At 40.2% G+C, this 19,260-nt stretch overlaps 1 protein-coding gene across 3 annotated transcripts in view; it reads left to right on the top strand.

The window, feature by feature from the left end:
• The window catches only part of LOC147911744 (uncharacterized), a 261,214-nt gene that overhangs the window by 127,428 nt on the left and 114,526 nt on the right, over positions 1-19,260 (top strand). The window lies entirely within an intron of this gene.

The following is a 19,260-nucleotide window of genomic DNA, read 5'->3' as shown; positions in this document are numbered from 1 at the left end:
TTTATCCAATCATCAGTCGAGGGACATTTGGGTTGCTTCCATGTCTTGGCTATAGTGAATAATGCTGCAATGAACATAGGAGTGCATAAGCCTCTTTGGATTGTTGATTTCATGTGCGTTGGATAGATTCCCAGTAGTGGGATGGCTGGATCTTAGGGCATCTCTATTTTTAATTCTTTGAGGAATCTCCATACCGTTTTCCATAGAGGCTGCACCAATTTAGATTCCCACCAGCTGTGTAGGAGGGTTCCTGTTTCTCCACAACCTCTCCAACATTTGTTGTTTTTTGTCTTGGTGATTATAGCCATTCTAACGGGCATGAGGTGATATCTTAGTGTTGTTTTGATTTGCATTTCCCTGATGATTAGTGATGTTGAACATCTTTTCATGTGCCTATTGGCCATCTGTATATCTTCCTTGGAGAAGTGTCTGTTCATTTCCTTTGCCCATTTTTTGATCGGGTTGTTTGTTTTTTTGTTGTTCAATTGTGTGAGTTCTTTATATATTATGGAGATCAACCCCTTGTCAGATGTATGTTTTGCAAATATTCTCTCCAAGCTGGTTGGTTGTTTGTTCATCTTGATTCTGGTTTCATTTGTCTTATAAAAGCTCTTTAATCTGATAAAGTCCCACTTGTTTATTTTTTCTTTAGTTTCCCTAGTCTGGGTAGGCATGTCATCCGAAAAGATTCCTTTATGACCAATGTCAAATAGTGTGTTGCCTATATTTTCTTCTATGAGTTTTATAGTTTCAGGTCTCACCTTCAGGTCTTTGATCCATTTTGAGTTAATTTTTGTGAATGGTGATAGCACATGGTCCACTTTCATTCTTCTGCATGTGGCTGTCCAGTTTTCCCAACACCATTTATTGAAGGGACTTTCCTTTCTCCATTGCATGTTCTTAGCACCTTTGTCGAAAATTAGCTGTCCATATATGTGTGGTTTTATTTCTGGGCTTTCAATTCTGTTCCATTGATCTGTGTGTCTGTTTTTGTACCAGTACCATGCTGTTTTGATTACTATTGCTTTGTAGTATGTTTTGAAGTCAGGAATTGTGATGCCTCCTGCTTTGTTCTTTTTCTTTAGGATTTCTTTAGCTATTCGGGGTCTTTTGTTGCCCCATATAAATTTTAGTATTCTTTTTCTCTTTCTGTGAAGAATGTCATTGGGATTCTGATTGGGATTGCATTGAATCTGTAGATTGCTTTAGGTAATATAGACATTTTAACTATGTTTATTCTTCCAATCCACGTGCATGGGATATCTTTCCATTTCTTTATGTCATCGTGGATTTCCCTCAATAATGTCTTGTAGTTCTCATTGTATAGGTCCTTCACCTCCTTGTTAAGATTTATTCCTAGGTATTTTATTCTTTTTGATGCAATTGTAAATGGTATTATCTTTTTGAGCTCTCTTTCTGTTAGTTCATTATTAGCATATAGAAATGCAATTGATTTTTGTAGATTGATTTTGTACCCTGCAACTTTGCTGTAGTTGTTGATTGTTTCTAACAGTTTTCCAACAGATTCTTTAGGGTTTTCTATATATACAATCATGTCATCTGCAAATAGTGAGAGTTTCACTTCTTCGTTACCTATTTGGATTCCTTTTATTCCTTTTTCTTGCCTAATTGCTCTGGCCAAAACCTCCAGTACTATGTTGAACAGGAGTGGTGAGAGTGGGCAGCCCTGCCTCGTTCCTGTTCTCAGAGGAATGGCTTTCAGTCTTTTCCCGTTGAGTATGATGTTAGCTGTGGGTTTGTCATATATGGCCTTTATTATGTTGAGGGACTTTCCTTCTATTCCCATCTTATTGAGAGTTTTTATCATAAATGGATGTTGTATGTTGTGAAATGCCTTCTCTCGTCTATTGAGACGATCATGTGGTTTTTATTCTTTGTTTTGTTGATGTGATGTATCACGTTGATTGATTTGTGGATGTTGAACCATCCCTGCGTCTCTGGTATAAATCCCACTTGATCATGGTGTATGATCTTTTTAATATATTGTTGTATTCGGTTTGCCAATATTTTGTTGAGGATTTTTGCATCAATGTTCATCAGCGATATTGGCCTGTAATTTTCTTTCTTTGTATTGTCTTTGTCTGGTTTTTGGTATCAGGGTGATGTTGGCCTCATAGAATGATTCAGGAAGTGTTCCATCTTCCTCTATTTTTGGAATAGTTTGAGGAGGATGGGTATTAAATCTTCTTTGAATGTTTGGTAAAATTCACTGGAGAAGCCATCTGGTCCTGGACTTTTATTTTTGGGAGGTTTTTGATTACTATTTCAATCTCTTTACTTGTTATTGGTCTATTCAGATTCTCCATTTCTTCTTGGTTCAATTTTGGGAGGTTGTATAAGTCTAAGAATTTATCCATTTCTTCTAGATTGTCCAATTTGTTGGCATATAATTTCTCATAGTATTTTCTTATAAACCTCTGTTTTTCCCTGGTTTCCGTTGTAATTTCTCCTCTTTCATTTCTAATTTTATTTACTTGAGCCTTTTCTCTTTTTTCTTAGTAAGCCTGGCTAAGGGTTTGTCGATTTTGTTTATCTTCTCAAGAACCAACTCTTTGTTTCATTAATCCTTTCTACTGTTTTTTTGGTCTCAATATCATTTATTTCTGCTCTGATTTTTATTATTTCTCTCCTTCTGCTGGCTTTGGGCTTTGTTTGTTCTTCTTTTTCTAGTTCTGTTAGGTGTAATTTAAGGTTGCCTATTAGGGCTTTTTCTTGTTTGTTAAGGTGGGCTTGTATCGCTATGAGTTTCCCCTCTCAGGACCGCTTTCGCTGCATCCCATATGGTTTGATATGGCATGTTATCATTTTCGTTTGTTTCCAGATAGTTTTTGATTTCTCCTTTAATTTCATCAATGATTCATTGGTTGTTCAGTAGCATGTTGTTTAATCTCCACATTTTTGTCACTTTCCCAGTTTTTTTTTCCTGGTTCATTTCCAGTTTCATAGCCTTATGGTCTGAAAAGATGCTTGTTATGATTTCAATCTTCTTAAATTTATTGAGGCTTGCTTTGTTTCCCAACATATGGTCTATCCTAGAGAATGTTCCATGCGCGCTTGAGAAGAATGTGTAGTCAGCTGTTTTTGGGTGGAGTGCTCTGTATATGTCTACTAGGTCCATCTCGTCCAGTTTTTCATTTAAGTCTACTATTTCTTTATTAACTTTTTGTCTGGATGATCTATCCATTGCTGTAAGTGGGGTGTTAAGATCCCCTACTATTATTGTGTTGTTGTTGATTTCTCCTTTTAGGTTTGTTAATAGTTGTTTTATGTACATTGGTGCTCCTATGTTGGGTCCATATATATTTATAAGTGATATGTCTTCTTGATGGAGTGTCCCTTTTATCATTATATATTTCCCTTCTTTGTCTTTCTTAACCTGTTTTATCTTGAAGTCTACTTTGTCTGATATGAGTATGGCAACACCTGCTTTCTTTTGTTTGCCATTAGCTTGGAGTATTGTCTTCCATCCTTTCACTCTGAGCCTGTGCTTGTCTTTAGTGCTAAGATGTGTTTCCTGAAGGCAGCATATTGTTGGGTCTTGCTTTTTAATCCATCCTGCCACTCTGTATCTTTTGATTGGAGAGTTCAATCCATTTACATTTAAGGTAATTATTGAAATATGAGGGCTGAATGTTGCTGTTTTGTCACTTATTTTCTGGTTCTTTTGCATTTCCTTTGTTTCTTGTCCCATTTGTTTTGGACTGCCAATTCAGTTTGGTTGTTCTGTCTTATGATTCTTCTAGTTTTCTCTTTGTTTATCATATGTGGTTTTGCTTTGATTATTAGTTTAGTGGTTACCTTGAGGTTTGGGCAAAAAATCTTGTGTATGAGATAGTCCATTATCTGATAGCCTCCTATTTCCTTATACTAAGTCAATTCAGTCACTTTCCTCTTCCCCTTCTAAGTTGTTCTTGTTATACCTTATTCTGTCTTGTGTTGTGGCTGTGTGTTTACAGTGATGAGGTTAAATTTATTTTTGGTGAATTTCTTCCTTTGATCTTTGAGTTTAGTATTTAAGTGGTTGCTAACCTATTCCGGTAAGGATCTACTATTTCTCTGATTTTGTCTACCTACTTTTCTCCTTACTCCAAGCTTTGTGTTCCCTTTCTCTTCTTTTTTTCAGGCCTGAGGGCCTTCTTGAGTATTTCTTGTAGTGGGAGTCTCGTGGCCATGAACTCCCTTAGCTTTTGTTTATCTGGGAGAGTTACTATTTCTCCATCATATTTGAAGCATATTTTTGCTGGATAGAGTATTCTTGGCTGAACGTTTTTGTCTTTTAGTATTTTGAATATATCATTCCAGTCTCTTCTAGCCTGAAAAGTTTCTGTTGAGAAATCCGCTGAGAGCCTGATGGGAGTTCCTTTGTACGTTATTTTTTGTTTTTGTCTAGCTGCCCTTAATATTGTTTCTTTGTCATTGACCCTGGCTAGCCTTACCACTAGGTGTCGTGGTGAAGGCCTTTGTCTGTTAATATATATAGGTGTCCTGTTGGCTTCGCTTACTGGTATTTCCTGCTCCTTCCCCAGATTTGGGAAATTCTCAGCTATTATTTCCTTGAATAGGCTCTCTGTTCCTCTTTCCCTCTCCTCTCCCTCAGGAATACTTATAATTCTTATGTTACATTTTCTAATAGAGTCAGATATTTCTCGGATTCTTTCTTCATTTCTTTTTAGTCTTAGTTCTCTCTCTTCTTCCATCTGGAGTATATCTGTATTCCTATCCTCTAAAGTACTAATTCTTTCCTCCATATTGTCAGCTCTGTTCTTTAAAGATTCCAGATTCTCCTTTATCTCCTCCATTGTGTTCTTCATCTCCATCAGCACTGATTGGTTTTTCTTTATGATTTCAATCTCTTTTGTGAAGAAACTCCTAATCTCATTGAATTGTTTGTCTGTGTTGTCTCGTATTTCGTTGAGTGTTTTTATGATAGCTATTTTGAAATCTCTGTCATTTAGTTTATGGATTTCTGTATCTTCGGGGTTGATTTCTGGGTGCTTGTCATTTTGTTTCTGGTCTGGTGATTTCATATATTTTTGCATTGTGGTTCCTGTGTTGGTTTTGATTTTCCTCATCCTGGAAGTCTCTGGTTGCAATTTCCACCTGCCGCCACTGTCTGGTGCTAAAGGGCTGTGTAGTCTAAGCCCCCTGCGCTCTGCCCCAGTTTTTCTGCTGCGATCCGCAGTTTTGTTTTCTTGTGTTTTTCCCTGCTGCGATCCACGGGTCCAGTCCAGTTTGTTCAGGTCTGCCTCGGATCGCTAGGTCTGGTCGAGCTGCAGACTCCGGGTTGCGGGGAGGGGGGAGCTCTCTCTTTTGCCCTCTGGGTCCCTGACGTGGGAGGCTTCTCGTTTGCCCCTCTTTATCCGCTCTCTGGGGTGCTCAGATGTTGATGGTAGCCCTGTGGCTCCTCTGAGTCCTCTGTGCGGGAGTTTCCCACGGGCTGAGAGAGCCCGAAGAGCTACAGTTTTCCCGCCGAGGGCCGCCCCTCCCCCCTCTCTGGGAGCCGCGCGGACCGGGATCGCTGATCTGATGGGGAGGGAGCAGAGTTCTCCTTACCTCTCCCCACTTCCTCCGGGGGCCCGGCACGTTCCGCTCTCAGATGTGTGGCAGTGTGGATCCCTCCGCTCTAGGTTTTCACTGTCTGGGATTCCGTTGTTGGTCTGTGGCGGTTGCTTTTGTTGTATCTTGTGGGGGAAGAATTCACGGGAAAGCTCACTCCGCCATGATGCTGACGTCACTCCAGAAACTCTAATAGTTTTTAACATTGTGAAACTTTGGGTTGTACATTTTTGTTTGTCCATCACCATATGTATGTCTCCCTTCACCCCTTGTGCCCACCCCCCACCCCCATTGCCCCTGGTAACCACAATACAGTTTTCCCTGTCCATGTGTTGGTTTATATTCCACATATGAGTGAGATCATACAGTGTTTGTCTTTTTCTGGCTTACTTCACTTAACATAATACCCTCCAGGCCCATCCACGTTGTTGCAAATGGGACAATTTTGTCTTTTTTTATGGTTGAGTAGTATTCCATTGTATATATATACCACATTTTCTTGATCCAATCGTCAGTCTAGGGACACTTAGGTTGCTTCCACTTCTTGGCTATAGTGAATAATGCTGCATTGAACATAGGGGTGCATAAGCCTCTTTGGATTGTTGATTTCAGGTTCATTGGATAGATTCCCAGTAGTGGGATGGCTGGATCATAGGGCATCTCTATTTTTAATTCTTTGAGGAATCTCCATACCGTTTTCCATAGAGGCTGCACCAGTCTGCATTCCCACCAGCTGTGTATGAGGGTTCCCCTTTCTCCACATCCTCTCCAACATTTGTTGTTTTTTGTCTTGGTGATTATAGCCATTCTCATGGGCGTGAGGTGATATCATAGTGTTGTTTTGATTTGCATTTCCCTGATGATTAGTGATGTTGAGCATCTTTTCATGTGCCTATTGGCCATCTGTATATCTTCTTTGGAGAAGTGTCTGTTCATTTCCTTTGCCCATTTTTTGATCGGGTTGTTTGTTTTTTTGTTGTTCAGTTGTGTGAGTTCTTTATATATTATGGAGATTAATCCCTTGGTCAGATAATATGGTTTGCAAATATTTTTTCCTAGCCGGTGGGTTCCCTATTCATTTTGATCCTGGTTTCATTTGCCTTGTAGAAGCTCTTTAATCTGATGCAGTCCCACTTGTTTATTTTTTCTTTTGTTTCCCTTGTCTGAGTGGACATAGAATTCAAAAAGATCCCTTTATGGGTGATGATGAGTAGTGTACTACCTATATTTTCCTCCAGGAGTTTTATAGTTTCAGGTCTCACCTTCAGGTCTTTGATCCATTTTGAGTTAATTTTTGTGTATGGTGAAAGAAGATGGTCTACTTTTATTCTTTTGCAAGTGGCTGTCCAGTTTTCCCAACACCATTTATTGAAGAGACTTTCCTTTCGCCACTGTATGTCCTTAGCTCCTTTGTCAAAGATTAGCTTCCCATATATATGAGGTTTTATTTCTGGACTTTCAGTTCTGTTCCACTGATCTGTGTGTCTGTTTTTGTACCAGTACCATGCTGTTTTAATTACTATCACTTTGTAGTATGTTTTGAAGTCAGGGATTGTGATTCCTCCAGCCTTGTTCTTCTTTTTCAGGATTGCTTTAGCTATATGGGGTCTTTTGTTGCCCCATATGAATGCTAGTACATTCTTTGTTCTATTTCTGTGAAGAATGTCCTTGGGATTCTGATTGGGATTGCATTGAATCTGTAGATTGCTTTAGGTAGTACAGACATTTTTACAATGTTTATTCTTCCAATCCAAGTGTGTGGAATCTTTTTCCATTTCTTTATGTCATCCTTGATTTCACTCAGTAATGTCTTATAGTTTTCATTGTCTAGGTCTTTCACTTCCTTGGTTAAATTTACTCCTAGATATTTTATTCTTTTTGCTGCAATTGTAAATGGGATTGTCTTCTTGAGTTGTCTTTCTGTTTGTTCGTTGTTGGTATATAGAAATGCAACTGATTTCTGTAAGTTGATTTTGTACCCTGCCACTTGGCTGTAGTTGTTGATTATTTCTAATAGTTTTCCAATGGATTCTTTAGGGTTTTCTATATATAAGATCGTATCGTCTGCAAACAGTGAGAATTTCACTTCTTTGTTGCCTATCTGGATTCCTTTTATTCCTTTTTCTTGCCTAATTGCTCTGGCCAGAGCCTCCAGTACTGTGTTGAATAAGAGTGGTGAGAGTGGGCATCCTTGTCTTGTTCCTGTTTTCAGAGGGATGGCTTTCAGTTTTTCCCCATTGAGTATGATGTTGGCTGTAGGTTTGTCATATATGGCCTTTATTATGTTAAGGTACTTTCCTTCTATACCCATTTTGTTGAGAGTTTTTATCGTAAATGGATGTTGGATCTTGTCAAAAGCCTTCTCTGCATCTGTTGAGATGATCATATTGTTTATATTCCTCGTTTTCTTAATGTGGTATATCACATTGATTAATTTGTGAATGTTGAACCATCCCTTTGTCCCTGGTATAAATCCCACTTCATCATGGTGTATGATCCTTTTAATGTATTGCTGTATTCGGTTTGCCAATATTTTGTTGAGGATTTTTGCATTTATGTTCCTCAGGGATACTGGTATGTAGTTTTCCTTGTTAGTATTGTCTTTGCCTGGCTTTGGTATCAGGGTGATGTTGGCCTTGTAGAATGTGTTGGGAAGTGTTCCACCTTCCTCTATTTTTTGGAATATTTTAAGAACGATAGGTATGAAGTCTTCTTTGAATATTTGGTAAAATTCTCCAGAGAAGCCATCTGGTCCTGGACTTTTATTTTTTGGGAGGGTTTTGATTACTGTTTCAATCTCTTTACTTGTGATTGGTCTATTCAGGTTCTTTATTTCTTCTTGATTCAGTTTTGGGAGGTTGTGTGGGTCTAGGAATTTATCCATTTCTTCTAGATTGTCCAATTTGTTGGCATATAGTTTTTCATAGTATTCTCTTATAATCTTTTGTATTTCTGTGGTATCCATTGTAATTTCTCCTTTTTCATTTCTAATTTTATTTATTTGAGCCTTCTCTCTTCTTTTTTTTTGGTGAGTCTGGCTAAGGGTTTGTCAATTTTGTTTATCTTCTCAAAGAACCAGCTCTTTGTTTCATTGATCCTTTCTACTGTATTTTTTTAAATTTCAATTTCATTTGTTTATGCTCTGATTTTTATTATTTCCCTCCTTATGCTGACTTTAGGCTTTGTTTGTTCTTCTTTTTCTAATTCCGTTAGGCATAGTTTGAGGTTGCTTATTTGGGCTTTTTCTTGTTTGTTAAGGTGGGCCTGTATTGTCATGAGTTTACCTCTCAGGACTGCTTTTGCTGCATCCCATATGAGTTGGTACGGTGTATTTTCATTTTCATTTGTCTCCCGATATGCTTTGATTTCTCCTTTAATTTCATCAATGATCCATTGGTTGTTTAGTAGCATGTGGTTAAGTCTCCACAGCTTTGTCACTTTCCTGTTTTTTTCCTTGTAGTTGATTTCTAACTTCATGACATTATGGTATGAAAAGATGCTTGTTATGATTTCAGTCTTCTTAAATTTATATAAGCATGCCTTGTTTCCCAACATATGGTCTATTTTTGAGAATGTTCCACACACGCTTGAGAAGAATGTATAATCTTCTGTATTTGGATGGAGTGCTCTGTGTTTGTCTATTAAGTCCATCTCATCTAGTTTTTCATTTAGGTCCATTATTTCCTTATTTATTTTCTGTCTGGATGATCTGTCCATTGATGGGAGTGGGGTGTTAAGATCCCCTACTACTATTGTGTTGTTGTTGATATCTCCTTTTAGGTTTGTTAATAGTTGCTTTATGTACCTTGGTGCTCCTGTATTGGGTGCATATATGTTTAAAAGTGATATGTCTTCTTGATGGAGTGTCCCTTTTATCATTATATATTGCTCCTCTTTGTCTCTCATTACCTGTTTTATCTTGAAGTCAACTTTGTCTGATATAAGTATGGCAACACCTGCTTTCTTTTGTTTGCCGTTAGCTTGGAGTATCGTCTTCCATCCTTTCACCCTGAGCCTGTGTTTGTCTTTAGAGCTGAGATGTGTTTCCTGGAGGCAGCATATTGTTGGGTCTTGTTTTTTAATCCATCCCACCACTCTGTGTCTTTTGATTGGAGAGTTCAGTCCATTTACATTTAGGGTAATTATTGATATATGGGGGCTTGTTGTTGTTATTTTATCACTCTTTTTCCAGTTCTTTTGCATTTCTTTTGTTTCTCGTCCTGTGTGTTTTGGACTACCAATTTAGTTTGGTAGTTCTGTATGGGGGTTCTCTTAGTTTTCTCTTTCTTTATCGTGTGTGATTCTGTTCTGATTATTTGGTTAGTGGTTACCATGAGGTTTGTATAAAAAATCTCGTGGATGTGATAGTCCATTTTTTGATGGCCTCTTATTCCCTTAGTCTAAGTCAATTCGATCCCTTTCCTCTTCCCCTTCTAAGTTATTGTTGTCACATCTTATTCCTTCTTGTGTTGTGATTTCATGTTTAACATGATGATGTTATATTTATGCTGGGTGCTTACCTTCCCTTGATCTTTGGTTTTATATTTAAGTGTTTGATAGTCTATTAGCAATTTTTCTGGTTTTGTAGACCTATTTTCCTCCTTGTTCAAAACTTTGAATCCCCTTTCTCTTTTTTTCCTCAGGGATGAGGGCCTTCTTGAGCACTTCTTGTAGTGGGGGTCTTGTGGCAATGAACTCCCTTCGCTTTTGTTTATCTGGGATAGTTGTTATTTCTCCATCATATCTGAAGGATATTTTTGCTGGATAGAGTATTCTTTGCTCAAAGTTTTCGTCCTTCAGAATTTTGAATATATCATTCCACTCTCTCCTAGCCTGTGAAGTTTCTGTCGAGAAATCGGCTGAGACCCTGATAGGAAATCCTTTGTATGTTATTTTTTTTTTTTGTCTAGCTGCCCTTAATATTTTTTCTTTGTCGTTGACTTTTGCCAGCTTTACTACAATATGCCTTGGAGAGGGTCTTTTTGTGTTGATGTATTTAGGAGATCTATTTGTTTCATTCACTGTTATTTCCAGCTCCTTCCCCAGGTTTGGGAAGTTCTCAGCTATTATTTCTTTGAACAAGTTCTCTGCTCCTTTTTCCCTCTCTTCTCCCTCTGGAATACCCATAATCCTTATGTTGGGTTTCCTAATTGAGTCGGATATTTCTCGGAGAGTTTCTTTCTTTCTTTTTAGTCTTAGTTCTCTTTCCTCCTCCATCTGGAGCATTTCTGCATTGTTGTCCTCAATATTGCTGTTTCTTTCCTCCGTATTTTCAGCTCTGATCCTTAAGGCTTCCAGATTTGTCTTTATCTCCTCTATTGTGTTTTTCATCTCTAAGATTTCTGATTGTTTTTTTTTTTTTTACGGTTTCAATCTCTTTTGTGAAGAAACTCCTGATTTCATTGAATTGTCTGTCTGTGTTTTCTTGTATTTCCTTAAGCTTTTTTATGATGGCTATTTTGAATTCTCTGTCATTAAGGTTATACATTTCTGTGCTTTCTGGGTTGACTTCTGGGTGCTTGTTATTTTCCTTTTGTTCTGGAGATTTAATATATTTTTGCACGTTGCCTGTTGGTGTTGGCTTACTTTTCCTCAGAGTGAAAATATATGGTCGCAGTTTCCTCTTGCTGCCCCTAGGTGGGGGTCAGGGGCTATGTATTCTGGCTGCCTCAATCTGTGGGCACTCTTGTCAGCCCCTGGCTGATCTGAGGTGTGGCTGAGTGGAGGCTGCTGGGGGGAGAAGCGTGGGAACAGCTGGAGCTGGAGCATGGGAACAGCTGAGACTGGAGTGCAGCTAGGCCGAAGCAGCTGGGACTCGGGTGCGGGTGGGTTGAAGCAGCTGCAGCTGAAGTGCCTCTGGGCCAAAGAAGCAGGGGCTGGAGCACCACTGGGCTGAAGAAGCTGGAACTGGAGTGTGCTGAGCCAAAGAAGGAAGAGCTGGAGTGCCACTGAGCCAAAGAAGCTGGAACTGGTGTGCACTGGCCCAAAGAAGCTGGAACTGGAGTGTGCTGAGCCGAAGAAGGAGGAGCTAGAGCGCAGCTGGGCCAAAGAAGCTGGAACTGGAGTGTGCTGAACTGAAGAAGGAAGAGCTGGAGTGCCACTGGGCCAAAGAAGCTGGAACTGCAGTGTGCTGAGCCAAAGAAGGAGGAGCTGGAGTGCCTTTGGGCCAAAGAAGCTGGAACTGCAGTTTGCTGGGCTAAAGAAGGAGGAGCTGGAGCGCCTCTGGGCCAAAGAAGCTGGAACTGGAGTGCGGGGGGCTGAAGTTGCTGGTGCCAAGTCAGCTGGAGCCTGAGCACATGCCAAGCCTAACCCACCAGAGCCAGAGGTGGGGGGGTGGCCAAGCCGAAGGAGCTGGGGCTGTGGCACGGGGAAGCTGGGGAATCTGGGGCCGTGGCTTGATCCAGCCAGAGCAGCTGGGGCTGTGGCATGGTGGGGCCTGAGCTGCCGCTGCCTCTGGTGCGGGGGCACAGGCTCGCCTTGGTGCTGGTGGGGCCTGGGCACCTGGGGGCCGCTGCCTCTGGGGACGGGGCTGTGCTGCCTCTGGGGATGGGGCTGAGCTGAAGCCCCGCTGTGCTGAAGCACCAGTCGGGGCCCGGGTGTGGGAGGGGCGCTTACTTTTGCCTCCCTGATCTCAGAGGTTTCTTGCCTCACTGTTGCTCTCTGCTCTCCTGAGGGGCTAGCTTGTTGAAAGTACCCTTGCAACAGTTCCGCTCCCTTCATAGGGGGATCCCCTCAGGCTGTGAGGGGTCTTGGAGAGCACTGGTTTTCACGTGGCGAGCTGCCCCTCCCCCTCCTCTGAGAGCCACGTGGTCTCAGTCTCTGGGTTGCAGTCCTTGGGGAAGGAAGGGAGCTCCTCTTACCTCCTTCCACTTCCTCTGGGTATTCCAGCACCTCTGTCCTTGTGTGTACGGCTGCCTGGGTGCCTCAGACGTCCCCTGTGTTGTGTGAATAGCTTGTGTTGGAATATGAATGTCCTTTTTTGTGTGTCTTAGAGGGTGAGAGTTCAATGGGGGAAGCTCACTCCACCATGATGCTGATGTCACTCCAAGAAAATTTTTGTATTCCAAGTCGTGTATATTTTGCTCAGTACTTAGTGAGTGAACCCTTGAAAGTCTAGTTCAGAGTAAGTTTAACAAAAAAGTAGAAGCTATCTTCTTTGGTCACATCTATAAAGAAAATAAATGATTGCTTACAACTTCTTTAAACTATGTGATGTCAAATTTGGTAACCATTTCTCTGATCATGAAGTTAACAAAATCTGTAGACATAAAATGTTGAAATTTGGGTTTCTTAGTAAGCTACATAGCTAAGGGTTCATATTCTACCTCTGGATCATTGTTCCCAGAAATATTCTGATAGGGGACCAATGGGTTTCCCTTCAGGGGAGTGGATGAGTGAGGGATATTCCAAGCATTGAAGAGAATGTGTGAGCACAAACCAAATTCTCCAATTATGCATTGTGGTTTTGGATTCAGATCCTAGAGCACCACTATCTGAGTCACCTTGGACAAATCATTTTCCTTCTCAGAGATTCAGGAAAGAACTTAGTGCTCTTGGTTTTTTTCACCTTTTAGATGGGGTGGTGATACTTGTCTTGCCTTCTTCACAGGGTTGTTTTTGCGAGCAAAACCATATAACTGAAGTGCAATGTTGTGTGTGTGTATGTGTCTTCAAATGCTCTGCACGTGATGCCCATACGGTGTTCCCACCCATATTTCTACATCTAGAGTGTAATTGCTGTAGCCAGATTGGCTCATAGGACTTTCTGATATGTGAACTTCATTTCACAGAAGGTACCATGTGACTGTAATGGGCACGGGTAGTTGATCAATCCCTGTGAAAGGAGACAGGCAGTCTGAGGCCCCTTGATACAGAAGAAATGACCTGCAGTCCAATTGCTTTGGGGAATTGATATGGAGTATTCCTGCTGCATCCCCTTGCCATATGACAGGTTTTATGGAGATATGCCATTTACTGAAATGCACTCTGGCCTGGGCCTCAGGAACTTCCCACCCCTGCGTTTCTCTGTCTATGTTGTTACTGCTGGGAAAGCTGTGCCTGAGATATAATACTGTGCTCTACTTCGTAACACTGAGGGGTCCCAGAGGGAACTTCCAAAGACTGAGAAACAATATGGTTGGGAGATAGGAACTCCAGCCTTGCCTGGGTGCAGGCTCAAGGCTTTTGTGCACGTGATATGGTTTCAGGGACATCTGACAATACAGTCAGTCACTATCTCCCTGCCTCTAACGATTACCAACTTCTTACAGTTTTGAAGACACTGAAAGAGAGCTTCCCTGCATGGAAAACTCTACTCCAGCTTATAACTTTCATGTGAAGAATGGAACTCCAATTCTGAATAGAAGTATAGGTGATGGAGAACACTTTGCCCACCAGCATGTTCAAACTCATCATTTCTTCCATATCTAAACCTGTTCCTCTTATCAACTTTTCCTAGACTCTAAGCTGTGGAGGTCACCAAAATTCACCCTTACATTGTTTGACACTACGAAGTTTGAAATGTATTTTTATTTACATAAGCTCATCTGATTCCTACCCCAGAATTGATATAGTTGTCGCAATTTTATATATGAGGAAACAGTTTGCTGATGTATTAAAAGAGTTGCTCAAGATAGCACAAGTAGAAAGTGAGAGAGAAAAGAGAACCCACGTCTTTCACCTGTAAGTTCAGAGTCCCCCATTCTGGAACGCCATCTCTCTTCATCCCCATGGCCAATCAGTCTCCACATTCCATCATTTTATTTCTTTGGCTGTAACTCTTGGATTTCTCCCTTCCTATCCATTTGCCCTGGCCACTCTTTTCCCCAGATCTTTATCACCTCACCTAGATGGGCTCAGTAGACCCTTAGGGAGGGCATTGACAATTGAGTTGCTACCATCCTGCTCAAAAATATGACTTTTAGGTATATCTGGAATAGTTCACATCACCTGTTTAGAGGCATACACACCTATAAGTCTGGTTGCCTTTTTTCCTCCTCTAGTATTACTGGCACTGATATGCGTATTATGTTTTCATTCCCCAGGTGTCTAGACAGAGATTATGTGATTGTAGAAATGAAAAGGGTCTGAATGGCTAGATGATGACCACAAAGGTGCAGTAAGGAGTGTTTTGTTTTGAGTTGAGTCATTCTGAACCTTTGGCCTCTGATAGTGGTTCAGTCAGTTAGCTGTTTTATGTCTCTCTCCTTATGCCCAGTCCCATATCACTTAACTGACTTCTCTTTAAAAGCTATTTTGTACTAGTATGTCATTTATATGTAAACTTATGACTTTTTCTTGTTTGCCATAAAAGAATGCTCATTGGTATGTATCAGCTGAAATATGGTTTTTGTCATTTACTAAGAGGTAGAGTCACTAATATGGTCTGTAAGTCCTAAAAGACTTTAATACTTCTTTGCTTATCTTTGATCAACTTGGTTATAGAACTCTAATTATTAAAAAAAATGTAACTATCATAATGTCAACCACATTTAACCTTCTTGATATCCCATGATTCTTTGCACTAAGGGCGCAAGGCCAGGTCTTTGCTGACTGCTTGATAACTGAATGAGTGATTATTCTCCTTGTTAATGGACAATGATATAGAAAACTCTTCCATATGTACAGAATATTAATGAGAAGCTGCACAAGCTGAGATAAGACTATAAGATGCTGCAAGCAATCACTTATAAGAACATTATAAAAAATATTACTCGTCAAGGATGTAGCCAGACTGGGGGTCTCTGTGAGACGAATGAGGAGGAAAAGGGCGAGACACACTCTTACCCACATGAATGACTGAGTAATTCTCAAACCATAATGTTTCTTCCATGGTTTCTAATACTGAGTTTTCCATTTAAATTAAAAAAAAAAAAAACTTTGTGAGATAGCATTGCAGATTTTGAAATGGGGAGAGGAAACATCTTGTTTCCTTCTTAGGCTCTTTAGTGCTTTTTGAGCCAGCTACAGTGTGTCAAGCGTTTGTCCTTCAAGAAAAATGTCACCAAGATGACTGCTAAAGAAATTTTTACCAACCCCAAGGAACTGGCCCATCCATAACACTGTTATTTTCCTCAATTTTGTTTTTATTTTTGGGTATTGTCTCTAATTGGAAAATTTAGGAAAGCCATTCTTCTAGGTTGCATTTTTGGATGATACTAAAAAAGGGGAAATGTTCATTGGATATTGTTTAATTCTCCAATTCAGTTCACTTGGGCTTTGTAAATAGGATCTCTGAATCAGTTCTGATAGACGCATAGAATGTCACAGCCGTAAGGGGCTGAGAAATCATCTAAGCCTGTTTTTCTCAATTGAGTAATGTAGAGAGCACTTTTAAAAGGGGAAAAATTCTTACTGATTCCCAGTGTTGACTTAAATTATTTTCAGAATGCTATTCAAATGAAAATGTATGAATATAAATGAAATGTGTAATATAACATGTAATATATTTACATATATAAATATATATTTTAAGTAATACACATAAAACTAGGTGTAAACTCCTTATACATAGAACATGTGTGATGATTCCCTTCTCCCACTCCTTTCTTCTGGTCAAAGAAGGACACCTGCATCTTATATAGGGCCTTTGTTCGGCAGGAACACATCTTTTGTCTAACATGTCCACCTTTGTGGGTTTTTGTCTAGCTTTTAATAATTACAACAACACTCTACTTGTTTTCCATTCAACTGTTAACACAAACACATAAATGGGCAGAAAAATAGCATGGCAGTACTTGATTATAAGAATACACATTTGGAGACTTTTAAATAAATTATCGTAGAAATAAAAACACAAAATTAGAATATTCTAATTGCAAGGGACAAACCATCTCCTCTAATACATCTGTACAGCCTAGTGTGAAAAACGTCAGTCTCGACCAACCCTCTCCTTTTACAAAAGGAGAACTGTTAATCAAAGTCACACACAAGCCAGAAGTAGAGCTGGAACCAGAATCCAGAACTGAACCAATTTCTTGACCCTTAGTAGAGCAAATTTTCTGCAAAGCGATGCTGCGTTTCTTTCTATAATTTAAATTTATCCCATCCAAGGCTAAAAGCAGAATAATGCCACCTTGTGTTATCTTCCATTACACTTAGAGTTTTATATCACTTAGGGACCCATGATGCTTTGTCTATCTACTGTCATTAGCTGTTTTTTACTTGAAATCTTATTTGTTGTGACAATAGAATGTTGTCTCTTTTTTTTGTATGTGAGGAAGATTGGCCCTGAGCTAACATCTGTGCCAATCTTCCTCTTTTTGCTTGAGGAAGATGGTTCCTGAGCCAACGTCTGTGCCAATCCACCTCTAATTTGTATATGGGATGCCGCCACAGCATGGCTTGATGAGTGGTGCGTAGGTCCGCACCTGGGATCCGACCCTGTGAACCCCGGGCCACCAAAGTGGAGTGCATGAACTTAACCACCACGCCACTGGGCCAGCCCCGAATGATGTATTATTTTTATGTTGGTGCCATTAGTGTTCAAAGTATGAGGAACAGGTGATCATAGGAAAAGTTTCTGGAAAAAAAACAGATGAGGAAAAAGGATCAAGGCTCCTGGATGCAGTGCATTTGACCAAGGCAATATGAGTTAGATAGTCAGAGCACTGACTAGTTTTAAGATTTGTAGGTAGCTGCTATTATTGAGGTCCCCACCTTTGGGGACAGAAAATAAAGGTCACTGGAGGAGGAGTTAACCACATTTCCTCCCTGACTTTTGTTTCCCCATATGTAGGATAAGGCAGTGGGCGAAGTGATCTCTCGGAGCGTTCAGCTCTGCTGTTATGTGCTGTTATAAATCAGCAGTTTAATTGCTGCCTTGCCTTTTTCACTTTATTTCCCCCTATAATTTGGGTCCAAGTTTTGACTGTAATATGATATAACCAAACAAAATACAGTTTACTCTGACCCTTTTTTGATGCCTTTAAAATCAGAGAGATATAAAGTGTTTTATGCTGCTTTGTTAGGTAGATTGATAACAACTTCATTGGATTCAATTTTACTTGATTTCCTTTCTGTCTTATTTTTATTTTTAAATTTAACTTAATTTTAAGTTTTGAGCAAGGTACTATGTTGACCATGTATAAAGGCAGAGATTACAGGAATAATTTGTTGCTGTAACCATCAAATGACACATGCAGTGATGTTTATGTGATACGTTGAAAGATGGATAGCACTTGGAAAGGCCAATAGATAAAAATGGAGGGCATTCAAGCTTGGGGAGGAGGCTGGCCAGATGAGCCTGGCATATTCATCGAACACTGAAGAGCAACGGAGTGGTGGAGAGTGGGGAGAAATTCAGCAAGACTTTCAGAGAGGAGCCAGGCTGCAGAGGGCCTTGAATGGCAGGCAGGGAAGTCTGAGTTTGATAAGCAGACAAAAGGATCCATCAGGGCTTTCTGCTGCCTGTGTATAGATGTTCCCAGCTGATCATTAAATAATGGCTCCAGGTCCAGTGCCTATCAGATCAGTTGGTTTTATCCATCCTTTAGGGGTGATGTGCTCTTTCTCTTCTCTAAAACGCCCTTAGCACTTTGTCCCTTCTTAGGGATTGCTTTGGATGACCTTGAAAAACTCACTTGGCCTTTAGTTTTCTCATCTATAAAATGAGGGCATGGGAGTAGATGGGATGGTCATGATTCATTCTCAGTCTCTCAGTCTCTCTTTCTCTTTATGTCTCTGTCTCTTCCCTAAGACACTCCAGTGGTGGTGTGATCTCATCAGTGAAGTGTCTCACTACAGCAGCTATTATCTGCCGCTATGGAGGTGGGAGGATGTGTATAGTTTGGGAACACAAATCCCACAGATGATTCTCCCACTAACTTAAAAATCCACAAATTCGAAAAGTTTTTCCCAGCTCTAACATTCTGATTTATGGTCATAGTTCATGAAAAAAAGTCCATTTGGTGACTTTGGAGAATATACAGGAAAACTCAATCATGTTTTTAGCAGTTATGATTCTTTTGGCTGCAATTAGCAGAATACCCGACTAAAAGTGGCTGAAACAACGAGGACATTTTATTATCTCACATCCAGTGGTAGGTTGGTTCTAGAACTACTTAATTCAGTGGCTCAATAGTGTCATCAGAGCTATGGTTTTCTTCCATCTTTCTACTCTGTCATCCTCAGCATCCTCAGCATGATGATGCCTCCCCTCTTGGTTGCAAGATGGCTGCAGCAGCTCCAAATATCATATACGGAAAAAACCATGTCTGATGAAGAGGAAGATGGGGCATTTCTTCTTGTTTTTTCTTTTCATTATGGAGGAAAAGCTTCTGTAGCCAACTTCCCTCAGGTTCCACTGGCTAGATAAGCGATAGTCACATACTGACTTCTTAGCTGCAAGAGAGGGTTAGAATGTGGGTATCTGGCATATCCAGCTTCTATAGTGAGAGGTAGCTCTGCCTGAATAGGAGAAAAAGGGAGGGAAATGGGTGTTGGGAAAGCAACTAATAGCGCCTGCCGCATGTGTCCTCTCTCCAACACTCATCTTAAGACCCTGCTCTTCCTTTATGTAGCCGCTGACTAATTAAAGCTAAGTATTTAGCATAAATCAGGGCTTTTGTGAATTATCTGAATAATTACAGTCATTGTAAGCCTAGGGCCCTTATTTTATTTCATCTAAAAGTTTAATGATAAATGGGCTTCCATTGCCCAAAATGAGCTTCTCTGGTGCTGAAA

Source organism: Ceratotherium simum, chromosome X, assembly GCF_057802395.1.
Source record: "Ceratotherium simum simum isolate JZ-2026a chromosome X, ASM5780239v1, whole genome shotgun sequence".
NCBI lineage: Eukaryota > Metazoa > Chordata > Mammalia > Perissodactyla > Rhinocerotidae > Ceratotherium > Ceratotherium simum.
This window is presented reverse-complemented; position numbering and strand designations above follow the sequence as displayed.